The 20,525-nt window shown below is 44.2% G+C and overlaps 1 long non-coding RNA gene across 5 annotated transcripts in view; it reads left to right on the forward strand.

Annotated features, from left to right (window-relative positions):
- The window catches only part of LOC309376827, a 396,206-nt gene that overhangs the window by 369,208 nt on the left and 6,473 nt on the right, over positions 1–20,525 (forward strand). For 2 of the 5 annotated variants that reach the window (XR_014171297.1, XR_014171298.1), the window contains exons 3-4: positions 12,502–13,373; positions 16,427–16,561. The exons of 1 other annotated variant lie outside the window; for it this stretch is intronic. This is a non-coding gene — a long non-coding RNA (uncharacterized lncRNA). The remainder of the gene's footprint in view (positions 1–12,501; positions 13,374–16,426; positions 16,562–20,525) is intronic. 2 more of the 5 variants (XR_014171299.1, XR_014171300.1) reach the window with 2 other exon arrangements.

Raw genomic sequence — 20,525 nt, forward strand, 5'->3', positions numbered from 1 at the left:
AGCCCCCAACTTTTTTTTGGTTTTTTTTATGATTACAGACCTTGTGCAATTCAATTAAATCAAAACCGTACAGAATTGAATTATCTTTAAAAGTAAGAAGCAAACTACAGTTTAGGCCAGCAAACCAAGGCAGGCAGGGAGTGATTATGGGAAGGGTAAAAAAACCACCAACAACATACCCAAGTTCTTTTCTGCCAAGCTCTGCCCAGTATTGTGGACGGCAAGCAGCAGAACATAGTCTGCTGATGGCCTTGTCCTCTGAAAAACAAGAGATTGGTGTGTTCATTTTTTTTAACGTTAAAATATTTTACACCTAGGACTCGAAACCTGCACGCCCACAGAAATAATTTCAAAAATGGATCCTTAAGACAATGTTAATGAACTGAATTTAAATTTATGATTTTGACCTAGCGTAGTTGGCAAGACTTCAAACATTTTTAAAGACAGTGATTATAATTATTTCAATAATAAAAGCTAATGTGGTAGTATAAGAATATTTGAAACTAAAACGTAACTGTGTTGAGATAAGAGAGGCTTCCAAGGTCTTGAAAAGTATTAAAAACGTTGACCACAATCCAGCCCCAAGTCTCAGGGTCAGGTTATTATTCGTTTTATTGGTTTCATTATTGCTTAATCGTTTCCTTGGGAAATGGCCATCTAACCCAGGCTTTCTCAAACTCGGCCCTTCAGATGTTTTGAGACTACAATTCCCATCATCCCTGACCACTGGTCCGGCTAGCTAGGGTTCATGGGAGTTGTAGGCCAAAACATCTGGAGTGGCCCGAGTTTGAGGAAGCCTGATCTAACCCTTCCACACATGGACAGCAATGCACGCCAGTTCTAAATATAGAGGGCCAGAGGGAAGCCACTGAGCAGGCCTGCTCCAAGACATTTTGCTGCCTGGAGTTTAGGACAATATGCCACCCTCTCCATCCTACAGAAACCAACTGGACTGGAGGGTGGCTTACTTCAACCCCCAGCTATGGGACAGAGTTCTCCACCACACCTTGAGGACAGCAGGCTAGTTTAATGGGCACAAAGCAGGTGCACAGCTCCATTTTCTAGCAGAAGGGGACTCAGGAGGCATGGTGGGTGGAGCAGGGGTGAAGGAAGGAGAACAGGCACCTGGTGCAGAGTGTTGGGGGGGGTGCAAACCGCCCGACGGCGCATGTGCGTATGTACGGCACGTGCAGCACCGCTACGTAGGGTGCATGTGCAGCATCGTCCATAGTTCCACTGTGCATGCGTCACTGGGCAGTTTGCCGACGGCACCACTGGAGCACCGTATGGACCGTGGCAGAGGGTGCAGCCACAAGTGGAGAATCCTCTGCACACAGCTGCACGATGGTGGCGGCTCACACCACCACGCCCGGAGGCAGAGGGGCGAGCCCCCCGCAGGGTGCCCTCTTGTAACCCCCCCCCCAAAGATGGCACTTGGGGTGGGCCGACCACCCGCCCCCCTTCCTCCGCCACTGGGGTGGAGTACTGCTGCTGCCACTCCACACACACCAGAACCTGCCACCTGATACCCCAAACTCATTATTGTCCAATGGTAGGGCTGGCCCTTACGCTGAACAAAGGATGGCTAAAGAGCAAGGAGGAGAAGTGAGAGCATGGAGTGGCCTCGGTTATTCTCCTTCCTACCTATTGCCTCTCAAGAGTCCCTTCCTTGAGCACATCTAGTTACGCATGTGCACACTAGAAGTTACTCCAGCTACTAATCAGTCCAGCCACAGCCCCCCCCCCGATTGAGCAAATTCTTCTACCTGTGAAGAGGCAGAATTCCACTGCAACAATTGGCTACTCTTGAAGCCAGCAAGATGGTGGTTTTTATAACCTGAGCTCAAGTCCTCTTGTGCCATCATTAGAGATGGGGGATAAATTCAATTCAGTTTGCATTTAAAGGCGTACTTATCCAGTTCATACTCTCCTGCCCTGCCCTGCCATCAAAGAAAATGGCTAACTGAAACACAGTCATCCTTCAACATTTGCATTTTTCTGAATTTTGTCATGCTGTTCTCCCTTCAGGTTATGTGTACAAAATATCATATACTGGGTTAAAGTGTGCATATAAATGCACATGGTAGTGTTCTGTATTTTGTTGAATTTTCTGAAATTCAAGAGAAAATGCACAGTAAGACACTACTGCCATCATGGAATATCTATGGGGAATCAATGGGAAAGGTCTGGGGATCAATGGTTAGAGTACGCATAGAAGGTCCTGGTTTAAATTCCTTGCATCTCCGCTTAGGGCTGAGAAAGACCCCATCCTGCATGGAAACCTTTAAGGACTGCTGCCACTTAGTATTGACAATATGGAGCTAGATGGACTAGTTGTTTGAATCTGCATAAGGCAATTTCTTGTGGCCATATGCTTAGCTGCAGTTACTGTGAGTTGATTTCAAGATGCCCATTCTTGCCTCTCAGTGAGAGTTCCAGTGACCTACATAATCTCTCCTAACAAACCGGTGCTTTCAATATCACCTGCAACAGATTTCCAATTAATAGTAAATAGATAGGAGCTTCAGTAGGTTTCTTCGAAACAAAACAAAACAAAACACACAAGCTCCCTGCTTCCAGATCTCAGCACAGCATCCAGAGCAAAGCACAGCAAACTGACAAAGTCTTGCTGAAGTGTCTCACTCTTGTGCTGAAATGCATTTATTGGCCGATGGTGGAAGACTCAGGCCCTTGTTTCTCCATGCCCACATTCACTCCAAGCTGATAATAAAACTAATCACGGCTTGGAAATAATGTGGTTGTGCAAACCGGTCAATTTCCTAGTGGTTTCACACACTTAGGTTATCAAAGGCAATTGCCTTCAGGTGTACCGTCACTCTTTATTATCACCACTCTGTGTTTCGGTTCCTGCAAGCATGTACGGAAGAGACCAAGTTGTCCACTTGCGTAAGCACGAAAAATTGCCTGTTCACAAACCAAAGCAGCACAACCCAGCTTTCTGTGTGCACAACCAGATTCTAAATGTGCTCCCATCTCAAACCCCTTTCCCCCTACTCAGTTCCTTCTTATGCTTCCCCACCCTCCTGTTCCTCAAGGTATAACACACTATATAAAAATAATGATTAAGAAAAGCTCTTCCTGCTCATTGCCTGGTCCTCAGAACAGAGGCATCAGAACAATACCCTGCTCCCCCTACCTTGATCTTCATATATGCTTCATCCTACCCCCTTCATGACAATGACACCAAACATGAAAAGCGAGCAGAAAGAGAATGAAAAAGAAGCAGTAGCAGCAAGCACACTGAGGACTCTAACAATGGTGCAGAGATTGTTAAAACTGACAAACTGGAGAGTGCTTTCTACAGGCAATACAACAAGTATCTCAGTTGGTTACCGATGTTAAGCTTCAGCTGATCAGTAGAGGGAGGGGGAGAGAGAGAAGTGCAGGTTCTAAAAAATAAAATAAAAACCTGGTGGTTTTTTGTTAAAAAAAGGAAGGAGAATAAAAGGAAAAGGGAAGAGAAAGAGAAAGCCATTGCTGAACTGCTAGATCTTCTCTTTAATTTCGCCCAAGTGTCCTCCCATTCATAAGTGGAGGGCTATCAACACTTGCCTTGTTTTATCAAGGAAGAACTCATTGTTTCGAGATATATGGAGGGTTTTCCTTCTTTTTCTAGCTCTGTGCAAAATCTCCTGCGTTGGGCTTGGTCATTGTCTAAGCGCCTCTCCCTCCTTCGCACTGCAAGATGCTGAGACTGGGAAAAGAGCACAAACAGCATCCAGCCAATCAAATTATAGAACAATGAGAAGGTCAAGTAGCATCCCATATTGCTATCCTTCATGGAATACATTGAAGGAGGTTTCTTCTTTTTTTTTTTTAAGGTAGAAATTTAACCCCTAGCTCTAGCTGCTTTACTCATGGTCCTTGTTAGTCGGATAAAATAGAGCAGGATGTCCCGCTAAGCTAAAGCAAGCAGGAGAGTAGAAAACTCTAAGAGATAGCAGGTTACAATTAAATATACTGCTTTGCCTCCCTTATTCTGCCTTCCAATGGCAAAGGGAGAGAGAAAAAGTTGCCAGTAAGAAGGGCACTGATGTGTCTTTTTTATTATTATTGGAAGAAATGAACTACAGTTTCGATCTCACTAGGGGTTTCTGTGGTAAATGGAGCTTTTCTTCCTTTAGGTTTATTTTAGTTCTCCAACTGGCAAGGTGTTAGAACATGAAGGCACCTTCTATTATACCCAAAGCAAGGCAGGGATTCCTTTATGATGGCTTCTCCTTGCAGTTAAAGGAGGGGGGGAATTAAAGTGCATGCAAGGAAGTAGAGGACATATCTTAATAATATTCATACTTCCATTCAAAATCTAGGTGTGTGTGGACACATGCCTTGCAATTATATCAATGCGGTGCCCAATAAACAGCACATACTGTAGATGTGTGTTTAATATACTGTATTTGCAAAGTTTTGATTGCAGACTAGGCAGTCAAAATGAAATTAAGCTGTATAACTTTTTAATTACATTGGCACAACATACCGCAACAGGCGCTGTAACTCTCCAACAGTTTGACTTCACCCCCCAAAGGTGCCCTCTTCCATTGTCTCCCAAGGCGGACCAACGCCAGCAATGTACCTTACCAGTTTTCATAATTTTCAAATGTTATGAGACATATTAATCTATTTAAAGGAGAAGGTGTGAAATTTGCAACCAGTCTGGTTTGGGTTACACACAGTAATTGTACAGTAATAATTCTTGTCCCTAATATGGCTAAAGTGCTTCAGAACGTTCGTTGTTTGGTTATGCTTTACTTTTATACACCACTTCAAGGTTTCTTCTGTTCATATGTACCATCTCAAAATCCTCATTGCAACCATTTAAAGCTGGCAGTTGTCATTCTTGTCACACTGCAGTCAGTGGGGATAAAACTGAGCAACAGGGCGTGCTGAGGAGTAGAACTACACAGTGGATTGGACTGTGAGTTGCCCTTCCACAAAGAGCAGGGGTCCTTTGTGCATGGAAGGGGCTCCAATCAGCATTTGAAATTGGTGCATTTTGCAACAGCCTATCGGCCACTTGCGACCAAGTGTACATGCCCGGGTGCCAGGATAGCACCTGATGCCTCCACCATTTGGAGCTGCATGCCTAGAGATCTTGACTGTATTCACCCACTAGCACCACATCCTGTAGAATTCTATCCATTGTATTTTATCTGCACAACCAGATTGAATTTCAGGAACCAGAAAGTCATATTGAAAAATACAACTTTAGAGCTGTCTGGCACAAGGCATTCCATTTTGGCAACTGTAACCCTGGCTTAAGGAGCCATTTGGTGCCTAGCTTATACAGTCGTACCTCGGAAGTCTCATGGAATCCATTCCGGAAGTCCGCCTGACTTCTGAAATGTTTGGAAACCAAAGGGCGGCTTCTGATTGGCTGCAGGAAGCTCCTGCAGCCAATCAGAAGCCATGGAAGCCCTGTCAGATGTTTGGCTTCCAAAAGAACGTTTGAAAACCAGAACACTCACTTCCATTTTTCAATCGTTGGGGAGCCAGAATGTTTGATGCCTAAGGCGCATGGGAGCCGAGAGTTTCCAACACTGGCTTCAGTGTAAGGGAGCGTCCTGCTGCCAGAAGCTTTTATATTGGCTCTGTTAGATTGTAAGCCCAATGAGCACAGCCTATGCTGTTTGCTAACCTTTGGCTGTGTAAATACCCTATGTGGAACTGCAGTTTGTTAAGGCTGCTGGGAAATGTGGCTCTGTAAAGGTTAAACTATAGTTCCCAGGATTGGGGGGGGGGATAAAGTGTTTTAAATATATGGTGTGTATGCAGTCTTTGTACAAAACCTACAACACTAGTAAGAGCTTTATAAAATGGTACCTCGGGTTAAGAACTTAATTCATTCTGCAGGTCCGTTCTTAAGCTGAAACTGTTCTTAACTTGAAGCACCACTTTAGCTAATGGGGCCTCCCGCTGCCGCCACACCACCGCCACACAATTTCTGTTCTCATCTTTTAGCAAAGTTCTTAACCCGAGGTACTATTTCTGGGTTAGCGGAGTCTGTAACCTGAAGCCTCTGTAACCTGAAGCGTCTGTAACCCTAGGTAAAGGTAAAGGGACCCCTGGTCCAGTCATGGCCGACTCTGACTTTACTGGCCGAGGGAGACAGTGTACAGCTTCCAGGTCATGTGGCCGGCATGATTAAGCTGCTTCTGGCGAACCAGAGTAGCACACGGAAACGCCATTTACCTTCTTGCCGGAGCAGTACCTGTTTATCTACTTGTACTTCGTGCTTTTGAACTGCTAGGTTGGCAGGAGCAGGGACCAAGCAACAGGAGCTCACCCCGCCGCGGGGATTCAAACCGCTGACCTTCTGATCAGCAAGCCCTAGGCTCTGTGGTTTAACCCACAGTACCACCTGCGTCCCATGTAACCCGAGGTAGCACTGTATAAATCCCATTGAACTGGCCAGGAATGTTTTCACTCGGAACCATTCACAAGAGTACAGCAGCTTGGTTTTCTGTGCCCTCGTGTCACAAATTGGTAGCAAATGTCCATGAGAATGCAGGTGGGGAGCAGCAGGGGTGCAGCAAGTGTGTGTGTCTGTGTTTGTGTGATGGGGGGAAACTGGGTTGCTATGTGATTCTGTTTAGAGAAGTGATGGGCAGAAGGCGGCAATGGCGTATACATAGCCACACCCAACCAAAAATTGCTTTCGTGCTCTTAAGCTTTGTCCTTCCCTTTATTCCCCCATCACAATGAACAGGGGATGGAATAGGTTTTCAATGACAAAAGAGCCCGGCAGAGAGCTCAAGGGAAGAAAGGAAAAGGCAAAAATGTTTTCATAGCGACAGCAAGACACCCTTCTCATTAACATTAATGGGACATACGCATACGCATAAAAGGAGAGCAGACTCACACCGCTCCTGGCCCTTGACCAAAATGGAACCGGTCAGCAGGATTTTCAATTCATTAGGTCGATGAATGAAGGCTTCCACTTCACTTCAAGAAAGATTCCAGCAATGAGACACTGAATTCGTTTTTCATTCCAACTTCTCCAAATTTTTGTTGCCCGGGGTGAGCAAAAAGTAGGGCTGGCGTTTCATTTTTTTCATCATTTTTTTTAAGAGGACACGGTGAGTGGAGTGGCTTTTCAGTATGTGGGAGGGCATTTCTCTAGCCTATAGATTAAAAACCATGAGTCACATTTAGGGAAGAATAACTGAGGAAAGTTAACCCATCTGCTCCACCATCAGATGACTATATGGATGTACTACAGCATATAGGGCAGTCACATTTTGTGTTAAGTTTATATCCAGAGCATGAGTTATAAGGGATCTCAGGGCCTTTATGTTCTGAGAAAGCCCTCCTAGATATTATCCTTAAAGCATACCTTCCAAGTGCCCCAGAAAAAAACAGGACATTGTGTTTTTTCTCACAAGATTTCGGTGGCCATTTTGAGTGCTGCAATCTCTCATGCTTATGTTCCTCACTTTTGCCCCACGAAGAGCACATGGCGGGGGGGGGGGGGAGTGAGGCATGGATTACAAGACTCACCCAGGAGTGCGTCCCAGAAGATGCACATCTTTTTCTCATCAAAAAAGTTGGAAGCTATGCTTAAAGGCTACAGGGTGGGGAGGAAATTTTGGTTAAAATGGGACCAAACATGAGCTTGTGGGTCCTCCTGTACTTTGAGCACATGTCCAATACTTTTCCAAAACTTAGAAATAAGTGTGTGTGTGTGTGTGTGTGTGTGTGTGTGTGTGTGTGTGAAGTATCAAGCAAAAAGATATTACACAGCTTTCAGGAGATTTTCAGGTGCAGGTCCTACTGAGGTAAATGGGGTATGAGTGGTATTTGTGTTTATTAGTCACATTAATTGAAATAGTGCATTGAAGGTTATATTACTGCAATACGTTATATGTGAGGCTGCTTCTGTAGACAGTTTAGAAACTGCAGCTGGTGCAGAATTCAGCAGTCAGGTCACTCGCCAGGGCAAGATGGTTTGAGCATGAAACACCAATCCTGTCCCAACTGCACTGGCTGCCAATTAGTTTCTGGGCCCAATTCTAAGTGCTGCTTTTGACCTATAAAGCCTTAAATGGCTCAGGACTGCGATAGCTTAGAGGCTGCCGCTCTCCATATGAACCAACCTGGACCCTGAGGCCCTTCTTCATGTACTTCCTCTGTGTGAGGTCCAGAGGGTGGCAACATGAGAACGGGCCTTTTCTGCAGTGGCTCCTCATTTATGGAATGCTCTCTCCAGGGAGGTTCAGCTAGTGCCTTCATTACATATCTTTAAGTGCCAGGCATAAACATCCTCTTCTCCCAGGCCTTTGGCTTCTTCAATAATCTAAACTGGGGTGGGGGTGGGGTAATTGCTTTTGTTCATTACTATGGTATGTATTTTTGTGTTATTATATTGTAAACCACCCTGTGACCCTTGAATGAAGGGTGTTACAGAGATGAACAGGTGCTTGATAACATTCAGCCTAAGGCTCCCACTTGGATGCCAGTGTTGGAGAATGGAAGGCAAACTTTTATAAAATGAATCAATCAGACCTGTATATTTCTGAGGTCATGTATTCATCTACCCTGTCTGGTAAGAGCCCTCCAGGTAGGGGTGGACTTTGCTACTATTGGTGCCCTGAGCTGGGCCAAATGTTGGTGCCGCCAACCCTTGTGCCGTGCGGGTCTTTGGGAAGGATGTGCGAGGCTCTGGCAGGGTCCTAGAGCCCTCCCTTCTCCTTCCCAGTGCTCCCCCCCCCCCAGAAAAAGAGATGCTGGAACTCACCATGAACACCACCCTTGTTCTCTTATAATGGCAATGGCGCCCACCTGAGAGGTCCCAGAATGGAGTTCTGATGAGTTCCGGGTGAAAAATAAGCCCTGCTTCTTCCCAAAGTTGAGCAAGCACTAACCAGTTTTTGGAGAGAAGGAGGGAGAACTCTAAGACCCTCTCAGAGCCCTCACACCTCCTTCCTGTAGCCAGGCAAGTGCTTACCAGTTGCCCTCTCCACTCAGCACCCAGTGTGGGGAAACTGGTCACGCTGCCCTAAAACTGCCTCTGCTCCAGGGTTTCAAGAGACTTGGGCGTGAGTCTTGGTGCTACCTCCTTCTTGTGCCATACAATGTTTTATGATGGTTTGAGACATGTTGCATTGGACTGACAGGCAAACATGAAGCCCTGGGAAATGCAAACTCTCTCTTAAGAATGATGACTCTTCTCCCTGATGTAACATCAGTACTTTAATAGAAAATGGGGGTGGGGGGACTGCCCCTTTATTATGCCATACAATTTTGCTTTAATGCTTTAGAATTAGTTTGCAGCTATTGCTATGATGAATGTGCTACCCAGATAGGCTTGATATAGTCCAAGTGGGAATAAGAACCTCAGGCACACTATATTAAACACACACTGTGGGAATTTTAAGCAACTTTGAGGGCATCCTTACACAAAGTCCACTGACATATTCAAACTGGAGATGCTTTATAAATAATTAACTTTTTAAAAATAAAAATATGAAATTATGTGCCCTTAGCTGGGACTATCTTTTAATGTGCTGAAGGTCTGATAATGTGTGGGTGTTATTTGGTTTTATGGATCACCGTTGGTTTTATTGTGATTTCATTGTCTATCTGTACTTTGTAACACGCGTCGGGTCCGTTAAGTCTGGGGGAAAATAGGCCGTAAATTAATCTAGGTGAATAACTAAAACAAAACAGAATTCCTCATTTTGCCCCCAAACTTCAGCTCGCTCCCGTCACCTGCTGCCACTACCCCGATCATATCCCTGAAAGTCAGAAAAGCTTCAGAAATGCTAGTCTCAAGTTCCTCAATCTTCAGAGGAGGCCATTCATATAAATTTAGTAAAGACAGTAATGTGTGAATCTGATACCACCCTGACCCCACTCCACCTTCAAAAGCAACTCAGCAATCTTAAACAGTAAAATTCAAACAAAAAAAGACACCTCTGCGGCTGCCAAACAGATAGATAGCCTATGCCTGAACTCAATTTACAAAACAGGGACATCACTGTATGTTAGCCACTTTAATAGATTCAAGTTTATTTTCAGAATATACATCTACCATCAGCGGTCTGCAGAGTGGAAGAAGGACTGAATAATGCTGACTGAGAAAAGTCACCAGAGAGAGGAATATAAAGGAAGCCAATTAACCCTTTCTGGATTTTTTTTTTTAAGCCCAGCAAATTCCGTTAACATTCCTCCAAAGGGGGGGGGGAGTCTAGCTGTAACACACTACCATTTTGACCATTAAAATTATTTTGGACCTGAATATGCACTATATATTGTGTGGCAATCGGACTATATGTGTGTGTGTATATATATGCACACACAAACACACACTTAAATTCAATCCCATTACACAAGATGAAACAATGCAGGTTGCATGCGGGCGTTCGAACTACCTAACTATTGTCAGGAAAAACGGAAAGTACCTGAGATGTCTGGCCCACGGTGGGGGTGGGGGGGGTGGGAAAGTGTTACTAGAACAGTAACAAGCTGCAAGCAATCTATGAATCTAGAAATGGCAGTAAATAGGATTGCTTTCAGTTTATGAGCTGGTAAGCCTCTTTTCGAGAGTAGCTCATGGTGAGTGACAGTTAAAGCAGCGCTTGTGCTACATGCCAAGCGGCACAAGGCCATGAAGACGGATGGCACTAGAAGGAGCTGGGGGGGGGGGGAGCAAACGCTCGCCTGATGAAGCCACCTAGAGGGAAGATAAGCAAGCAAGAGATGGGGGGAGGGCAATTAGCTTTAGCTGAGTTTCCTACGTTGCAGGGGTTGCATTAGAAAGATGACCATTCCAGCTCTAGGATTCTATGTTTTTCTGCTTCAACAATATTTCTTGAGGATCCTATCCTTTTATGTGATTGTATTTTGTATAAATAAGACACGTTCTGTTTACAAACAAAACATTTTAATAGCTACCTTTCTACCGTCAGGACGGGGTGGGGGTGGGGCCACAAGAAGGAAAGGAGGTTGAATGGGGGCCACTGTCAGAAAAAGGAAACACTGGTGTAGACAATATGGCGCTAGGTAGGTCAATTGTCTGACTTAGTATAAGGCAGTTTCCCAGGTTCAAGGTGTTAGCTGAAGGAGCGTCTCCACCCCCATCGTTTTGCCCCGACACTAAGATCCAGTGCCAAGGGCCTTCTGGCGGTTCCCTCATTGCCAGAAGCCAAGTTACAGGGAACCAGGCAGAGGGCCTTCTCGGTAGTGGCACCCACCCTGTGAAACGCCCTCCCACCAGATGTCAAAGAGAAAAACAACTACCAGACTTTTAAAAGACATCTGAAGGCAGCCCTGTTTAGGGAAGTTTTTAATATTTGATGGATTGTTGCATTTTAATATTTTGTTGGAAGCTGCCCAGAGTGGCTGGGGAAACCCAGCCAGATGGGTGGGGTATAAATAATAATAAAAATATATTATTATTTATTAGCTTTAATGCTCTTTTATGTTGTTTATTTTCCCCACCATTAAACATAAGGGCCCAGGTGTGGGTTACAACAGTATAAAAATACAATTTTAAAATAATTTAAAACCAATTTTCAATCAGAAGAAAAGGGTAGGTATGTGTGTGCATCTTCAGCATGTGGCAAAAGCTTCACAGGGAAGTGGCATGGGATTTATCAGTAAGACCAGTGTCTCATATGCAACAGCATGGCCCGACCACAAACCTGGTAAGAACCTGTTAAGCAGCTTGAATGTTAAAGTGAAAAACAACTCCACATAACGTACAAGGAAGCTTCTGATGCGTGCCGTAAAAATGGGTTGAGTAACTTGTCTTTCAGGGACTGTGATTGGTTGAGAGATGCTTATGTGCTAGGATGGCAGGAGACATATGTTGCATATATAGTGTGTGTTCTAATGCAAATGTTCTCGCAGACTCTTCGAACTCTGACCTGCAGTGCATTACTGGATAAAGTCTGACTGGTTGGGAAATTGGTGTGAGCCTTGTACTTAAACCCCCAAGGGGGATTTCTCCCACAGAAGGTGCCACACCCACCTCTGCGAGGAAGGCATTGTACAGCTTTTTCTCAGGCAGTAAAATATATTAGGTGAGCCCTGCCTACAGGCTTATGTCCACCCTAAGCAACCTTTGTAACTATTGGCCCAATACACTTTGCTGCCTCTTCTATTCCATGTCCAAGACTGGCTGGGTTGATAGCTGAGCGTTTCTTCAACACTGAGGAGAGGAAATGTCCTCCATTGCACCTGAGGGCAGCAGGTTAACTCAGAGGGTGCAAAGCAGGGCATGTGGTCACACAGCTCCATCCTGAAACAACTCACAGCGGCTCCCTGCCCTGATGTGGCCCTGATCGGCCCTGGTAATAAGCTTTGTCTTAGTTATTAGCAAATAGTGATTTATCTCCAGTATAATGAAACATGTACGTATTAAAGGATACATGGGCCCACACAAGCCATCCCTGGCACCCACAGGGTGTCCTCTACTCAATGAAAATAGGCTTGAAATAATCATTATGCTGTAGGTAATAGATCTGTGCTCATTTGCAGGATGTGCAAGTGGGGGCCATAGCAGCTTTTCAAACGGACCGCACAAGGTTGGCAATCCCTGGATTACACTGAGAGAAATCCATCTGATTTCAAGTGTGCTCAACGGCAATAGCTTCTCACCTACCTTCTGGTTCCTGTTGGCCCAACGTGAGAGGCCGCTCTGATAATAGAAGCTGAAAGGATTTTTTCCTGTTCCCAGGCCTCACTTGAAGGAAGATCCTGAAGAGAGCCACAGCTTGAATAGTTAGCAGAGCTTTTCATGTACTAACTGAAAATGTACTGTCTCAGTCTCGTGGCATTTGGCCAGAAAGCAGCAGGGTTCTAAATCAGCAACAATGAGAGTAAACTTCTCTTTTCAGTTTGGGCAGGGATGTCAAAATGTAAGCAGTTCTCCAGGATAAGGCAGATAATTTCAGTGGCATATGTCTCGGCTAATTCCGATCTCTCAAAATACCACTTGCATTTATGAGGCATTATCTGTAGAAATCTAACCTCTCAAGGACGTCAACCCAGGGAAACAGATGGCTTGCAACTGCATGTTTAATCCTCAAATCAAATAACAGAATCAGCACTTCAGAACGACTGCTTATATAGACACTTTTGTCAGGCAACGTGGCTTATAGCTGTCCATCTTGCGAAACGGGGCCCAAGCGAGTGTGTTGATGTGCAGCCAAAGAGCAAATTTGAAAAGCAATTGGCTTCAAAGTATGACTCATGCATTTCCTGTCAGAGCCCAGGCGAAATCATTTTGCCAAACCTCTTCAGCGTGAGCGCAGCATGCAGCTACCAGCTCATTGACTATTCCCCTTAATTGATTCTGAAACAATATGGAATATGCAAACACACAAAAGACTCCAGTGGAAAAGAAGGTGGTAAGTCCCCAGTTGTTACCAGCGGGCTTTGCATTGTCATTTTTTGATAAGGGTGAGGAAATTGTGTTGCTAATGAGCATTCTGGAAATCACCAGAATTTAGTTATTATTTCTACATTTCATTTACTAAATTTATATCCCACAGTTCTTCCCAAAGGAGCCCAGGGCAGCACCATACAAGCAACATTGTAGAATAACTGAGATACACACACATCACACAAAAAATCAGATAGAATTACTCATGTGTAATAAAATAAACGGTACACTGAGGGCCTTCTCGGCAGTGGCGCCCACGCTGTGGAACGCCCTCCCCCCAGATGTCAAGGAATTAAACAACTATATGACTGCAATCTGAAGGCAGCCCTGTATGGAGAAGTTTTTAATGTTTGATGTTTTATTGTGTTTTTAATATTCTGTTGGGAGCCACCCAGAGTGGCTGGGGAAACCCAGCCAGATGGGCGAGGTATAAATAATAAAATCATCATTATTTGGTGTTCAAAGTTCCATGAATGTATGTGGGGGCTTTTTCCTGTTTCTCATTCATGTGCAGGTAAATGTGTATGGCTAAGTAACCATGTTGTTAATCCATATCCTCTGACTGTCGAGGTTCATTGCAAATGGTTGATAAGATTACAAAGGTGGAGGGCAAGGTGCATGTCCCACAGCTCTATTCTCCAGCAGAAGGGTATGCTCAGGGAGCTCAGGAGGAAGAGTTGAAGGGTACCACCGCCTTGTAGCTTCCTCACTCTAATAGTAGGACTGGCCCTGATACTATGGTTGGGACAAGCCTCAGGGCAGGTACGAACAGACCAGATGACCCTATGCACCATAACTAAGACCTGACTTACCTAACCCTCAAGAGCTAATGTGGCTGCCTTGCCATACCTTCCAATTTATGCATGGTTTTCCTGTTGTCATATCCTGAAAAGGGGCAAGTAAAGCAGAAAGAAAAGTTTCAACGTCGCTAAGAAAGAGAATCATCTTTGCAAGTGCCAGGAAAATTAAGCCGTGAAAGGAAATGCACTTAACTAGTGTGCTTATGAAACGAAGATGACACACCAAATAAAAAGTCTGAATTTGTTTGAAGAGCTTATGGGGTGTGTGCGTGTGGTGTTGTTATTTCATCCCCACTACTATTGAAATGAGCCCCTAGTCTCAAGTACTTTTCACATACCAGAGTGGTGAATTTCCACAAAGCCTGCACTGATGTTATGCATTTTCCTCCCAAGTGAAATGCTCTTCAGTAAGTAAACATGAGTATTAGATTGTGCTGTAGCTGGAGACAATGAGAAAACCCTCCATTTCAAAATACATCAGAAAGTAAATCATTTTTAAAAGCTTTGGATAATACTGAAGGGTTGAATCTCTCAAACCTGAGAACAGGCCTGGCGTGGTTTCCTACTTTGCTTCTCATTTGCCTATTGTGCTTGATGGTACAAAACAAGTTATATATTGTATTACAATTGTGTTGCATATAATGTAGCAGGTACTTGAGTGCAACCTTCAACAATTGCCCATAATTGTAAAGGCTATGTTCAGCATTTTGGTACAAAATTCCATTTGGAACACTTCGGAATGGATTTTATTTCTAGATCATTCAAACCACTCAGTGGTCCCTGCAATTGTTAATGGTCAGTGGCCGGGGTGATGGGAGCTGTAGTCCGGCAATATCTCAAGGACCACAAGCTCCTCAGCCCTACTTTATAGCATAGTAACTGCAACAGCTTGGTTGTTTTCACATTGTCCACTTTCAATTGCAAGGACCTCTCTGTGTTCCCTATGTAGCTCTGTAAGATATCACATACACTGGTGGTGTGGCAATAATAATAACAGCAACATCAATCCAGTACTTGTCAACATAGGGCGTATACTCAGTATGAAATTACTGAATGAAACGTGTGACAAAGAGGCCATATATACAATGCAAACTGACTTAGCTGATGTGACCTTGTCTCCATTGCCCTGTTGGGTATCATTGCCCTTATGGCAAGCATAACTAGACTCCACTGGACAAAACAAAAGCAAAAAAAAACCACCCAGCTTGAAAAATTTAAAATTAAAGGTTTTAGCACAAAAGATAAAACTCATCCCATTTCCACCAAAATATTAACAAACCTGTGCACAGGCAAACGCAGAAGTCTAAAAGGCAGCATCTTCCGACTTCCCCAAATAAATAAATAAAACAGGTGTGTGATTTATTACCTATGCCAAGAAGTCATACATTGAATGGTTTAAAAAAGCAAACCAATTTTGCCATGTGGGGATTTATGAGTGCAAGAACATTTTATGGCATATCCAGATCAGTTTCTCATAGGGCAAATGTTTTCTTGTGGGGAAAACAAGGAGATGGATGTCTGTTTAATTCTAAGGATACCTCCACAATACACACACACACATACCCCAAAGGAGAAAATTCAGGGTGAGGTTATTTTTAAAGTCCTTGAGTTGCAGGATCCAAGCCAGGAGCAGGGTCTCTTATTAAAACTGTTAACATTCTAAATACCTTCTCACGTTAAAAAAAGAAAGAAAGACTATTCACTTTAACCATGATGAGCTCTAGTTCCCAGATCATGCTCTGTCCCAAACTAGATGCAACACATCAGTCTTCCCTATATATATTTTTTGGACAATAAGTCCCATTAGCTACTGCCCTTCCTTCAACATCCGGAGGGCACTGGGTTACAGAAGGCTGTAATACATCATGGTTGTATGTACCATTAAAATAAAATGAAAAGCAGAATCAGACACTTCCACTTTCAGGAGAGGAATGAGAGGGGTGGGGATGCTTACCTATTTCCCCAGCTGCTTTTCTACTCATAGGAAGGGATGATGGGAGTTGTAGTTCAGCAACGTATGGGGGATCAAATGTTCTCAGTCCCTGCTCTAATTTATTAAATGTTGCAGTTGCATTGAATTGGTAATATTCTAGGGGTGGTGGTTGTAACAGCATTTATTATTCAAGCCGCACAGTGTTTTATTTTATTGCATTGCTAGAAATATTGATATAATCCTTTCCCCCATTGTCTTAATATTACTTTTGCCAATAACTCACAGATTTCGGCTGCAGCCTTTTAACACTTACCTGGAAGAACGTCTCACTGAACCGGAAGGGGCTTTACTCCAAGTAGACATTAATAGGACCACACTGTTCAGGTCTGGATACTGTCCCCCGGAAGTAGCCCCTCAGCTGTAAGTAAAATAATAAAAAACAAAACAAATCCAAAACAGTTAAATGCACTTTGGCAGAAAATTGTTGAGTGGGTTTAACTTACAGCGATAAACAATAAATAATATAGTCTCTCTCTCTCTGAACACTACAGAGGCACGTGCATTCTCTTCCATTGATTTTATCACTTCATCACACACAGCAAATCTGAGTCAACATGAGTGGCAAGTCTCTGAGGTAAAAAACGAACAAGTCAAGGCCATGGAAGCAGATCACATGCTTAGGAATTTGTCTATTGTAACCATAATGAGGTGGCCTACTGACTCCAAGGAGACAATTCAGATATACAATGTGCCCAGTAAGGAGGTAGTGGATGTCTTTTTTTCTCCCCATCTCTCTCCCCCCCCCACCACCCCTGCCACATCCTCCTAGAGTAAAACATAAGTTGAGGAACATTTTAGAGAGGCAGGTAGAATGATACATGCAGATACCACAGGCATCAGTGCACCCACCAGCACTTCCCATGGCACCCACAGAAAGTCCATCTCTTTTTTAAAAAGCATTTTTACAATTTATATACTCATCATTTATCTCTTGTCCTTGGGCTTCCCAATCCATCTCTCCATGGCAATTTAGATAGTCTTTTGTCGGCTGCATATTCTATTATTCCACCCATTTTTGTCTCAAATCTTCCTTTATTTAGTGTTCTCTGCTGCTCATATGTTCATTCCTACTTGTAGGTTAAATGGACTATTATACCTTCTAAGACACTTTTGTAGAGTACCCACGGAAAGTCTCATTAAATATCCCCTCAAAAATCCGCAATGCAAGAGAGAAAGCTTTTTCTTCCTTGTCAGTTCCTGTTTGCGGTGGCCTGGCCTATCAAACAGTGACCACGCCCGCTTAAAAATACTCAAATTTCACTGGATGTCAGGAGTAGACAGCCACCCACCCTCCTTTGTGTTCGGAACAGAGGAGACTATTTCTCTCCGTGAGAGAACACAGTGGTGGTTGATGTTGTTGTCTTTTTTTCACTGGGGAGTGCTGATGGGGAACATGTTATGCCATAACATGCATGACAGCCATTTTGAGCTATGCCATGGTGTCATTGTCCATTATGCCACATCCCCATGACAACCATTTTGTGATTGGCATTATTATTATTATTACAGTCATACCTTGGAAGTCGAATGGAATCAATTCCAGAAGTCCATTCGACTTCAAAAACATTTGAAAACCAAATTGCAGCTTCTGAATCAGAAGCCGCAGAAGCCCCATCGGCTACACTGGCGGAGAAAGAGGAGTGCGGGGGGAGTGCGATCCCGGTAGGGTGTCATCATGGCTGCCCCCCTGCCCACACTGGGCACCACGCCCCTGCAGGCGGCATGCCCTGCCACCAGGACAGGTGCCACGCCTCTGCAGGCGGCGCATCACACCCCCAGGATGCGCGCCAGCCCCGCCAACTCTCCGCCCCCCATTACATGAAGCTCCGCAACTAATCGGACATTTGGGTTCCAAAAGAACATTCGCAAACCGGAACAATCATTGCCGGGTTTGTGGCATTTGGGAGCAAAATGTCCGAGTTCCAGGGCATTTGGGATCCAAGGTACAACTGTGGTGTTGTTGTTGCTGCTGCTGCTGCTGTTATACCACCCTTCATCTTTAGATCCCAGGGTGGATCACAACATAAAAATTAATGTATAAATGTATAAAAAATAACAAAATACATAATAAACATAAGAACAAAAACAAACCAATACTCCCCCCGCTCCCACAACACACTTAAAAGCATATTGGATGTTAATCTGCCAAAGCAATTTATCAAAATGGAAAATGTGCCCACTTTGATACAACTACCATTTCATAGATTGTCTAGTTTGGTAGAAAAGAAATACTCATTAATGAAACTATTTGTTAAAACATTATGACAGCAATCGCTAATGTGGCGCCCTGAGACGTCATTGCACTACAGTTCCCACCAGTCCCAGCCAGCATGACCCACGGGCAAGGATGTTGGAAGTAGCAGTCCAACATTTGTCTAGCCCTGCATCACAAATACGCTTGAGGACATTTATTTACATTCCAATACATAGATTGCGTAAAATACATTATCCTTCAAGCAGCCAAATGTCTGTGCATTTTCGGATATCCAGTTTCACTGCTGACTTTATGCTCCGCTCAAGCACCACCACTAGTCCCAGTAAAATGAAACATCAGGCCAAATTTTCCTCTCAATTACACTTCTGCAACAGCATTTTAGTAGTCAAGGTTTTATTCCCACATAAATTCGATTTCATCGGCATTTGAAGAGAGCAACAGAGACAATGGCTGACTAGTTGATTTCAGATTTACATTCTCTAAATACAAGGGCATATGGTCTGACTTGGAGGGGGATATCAAGTGCTCACCAAAGCCAGACACAGTTCATGAAGAGGAGTGTAAAATAGCACATCAGTGGCTTGGTCACAGTCATTTAACATCTGCTACACTCATGTTAATTCAAGTTGGACATCACACGAAAGGACGGGGGGAGGAGGAATCACAAATGCAAGCTAAGGCAACTGCTCAGGAAATGATGTTGCATGTGAGGCCTGAGTTTCTCTGACACTGGAAACCCCACCCCCACTTTTTTAAAGGGGGAGTGTAACCTCTGCTGCATCTTCATTGTGTTGCACTAAACTTTCAACCAGGATCCCCACCCCCCAGTTTCAAAGGAGATGGGAAAGTGTCCCAAACATACACAAAAAGCTTACATACCTTTTTGTAAGCTATCGTCTTCCTGGCCTCATCTGCTGTTTGGGCACCGTGTGTGTGTGTGTGTGTGTGTGTGTTAAAAAGGCAGCTTTCTTTCTGAACCCAGCCAATCATGGATCACAGAACAATGAAGGGACATCATATCAACATTTGGCAATTCAGATTCATCCGTATAATGAGATCACAAAGGCAAATCAGAGTGAGGATATTGTCTTAATTCCAAATGGCACTATGTTGTAGGACAGGCATGCCCAACCTGCGGTCCTCCAGATGTTTTGGCCTACAACTCCCATGATCCCTCGCTAACAGGACCAGTGGTCAGGGATGATGGGAATTGTAGTCCAAAACATCTGAAGGGCCGAAGGTTGGGGGTGCCTGTTGTAGGACATTGGGAAGAGGGAAGCGTGCCCTAAGAGAGACTGAAAGCATCTCATTGCTTAGCGTAAATTGTGGCAGCAGAGTCATCTGGTGGATTGGGGAGAGGACTCTGAATGACATCTCACTCCAGCATCCTCCCTCTTTTGCTGCCACCCTCACCTTTTATAGTGGCAAGTCCATTGTTTGATATTATTCATGAGCTTCTGGATTCATCACTGATCGTATTAGTGTGAACTGCTTTGAGAACCATTACACAAATGCTAGTCAAGACTCACTTTCTATCCAGTTCTAATTTAATTTCCATCAAGAAAAATCCTAACAGTTGGATGTGCAAATTCTTGCATATGCTGCCAAAGGGGGAGGGAGGTCGATGGTGCTGGATGTGCAACGCTGTAGAGTTTTGTGCCCAAAGCCTGCAAAGAGCACCAAGGGAAACTGACAAGGGAACACAGCAACAACCACCCCTAACCCTCTCTCTATAGCTAGTGCTGAAAAATCTCTCTTCACCGTAAAAGTGAAAATGAAAAGGGATTTAAAACACCATGACAGTTTCACCTCTAGACTGAAGGCATTTCTCCCAGTGCAAACTTATCAGTTTCATCTTTCCTCCGAGTGAGGAGACCTCGCAAGGGCACAGTGCTTACCTAGGTTCCGTTCCCCTTGGAAGGAGGTCGACAGAGGCTGACTGTCATTTTGTCATATTCAGCTGGTTTACAAATATGCAGGTTGAGCATGAGCTGGAGGCTCAGCTTCAGCATTCTAACAAACAGCCGCTGCTCCCCTATCAGATCTCCAAGGAAAACAGCTGGCAACCTAAGCATCTAACAGAGGGGCGGGGACCCTCTGGTCAAATGT

Source organism: Podarcis melisellensis (genome assembly GCF_964234715.1).
Source record: "Podarcis melisellensis genome assembly, chromosome: 1".
In the NCBI taxonomy this organism is placed as follows: Eukaryota; Metazoa; Chordata; class Lepidosauria; order Squamata; family Lacertidae; genus Podarcis; species Podarcis melisellensis.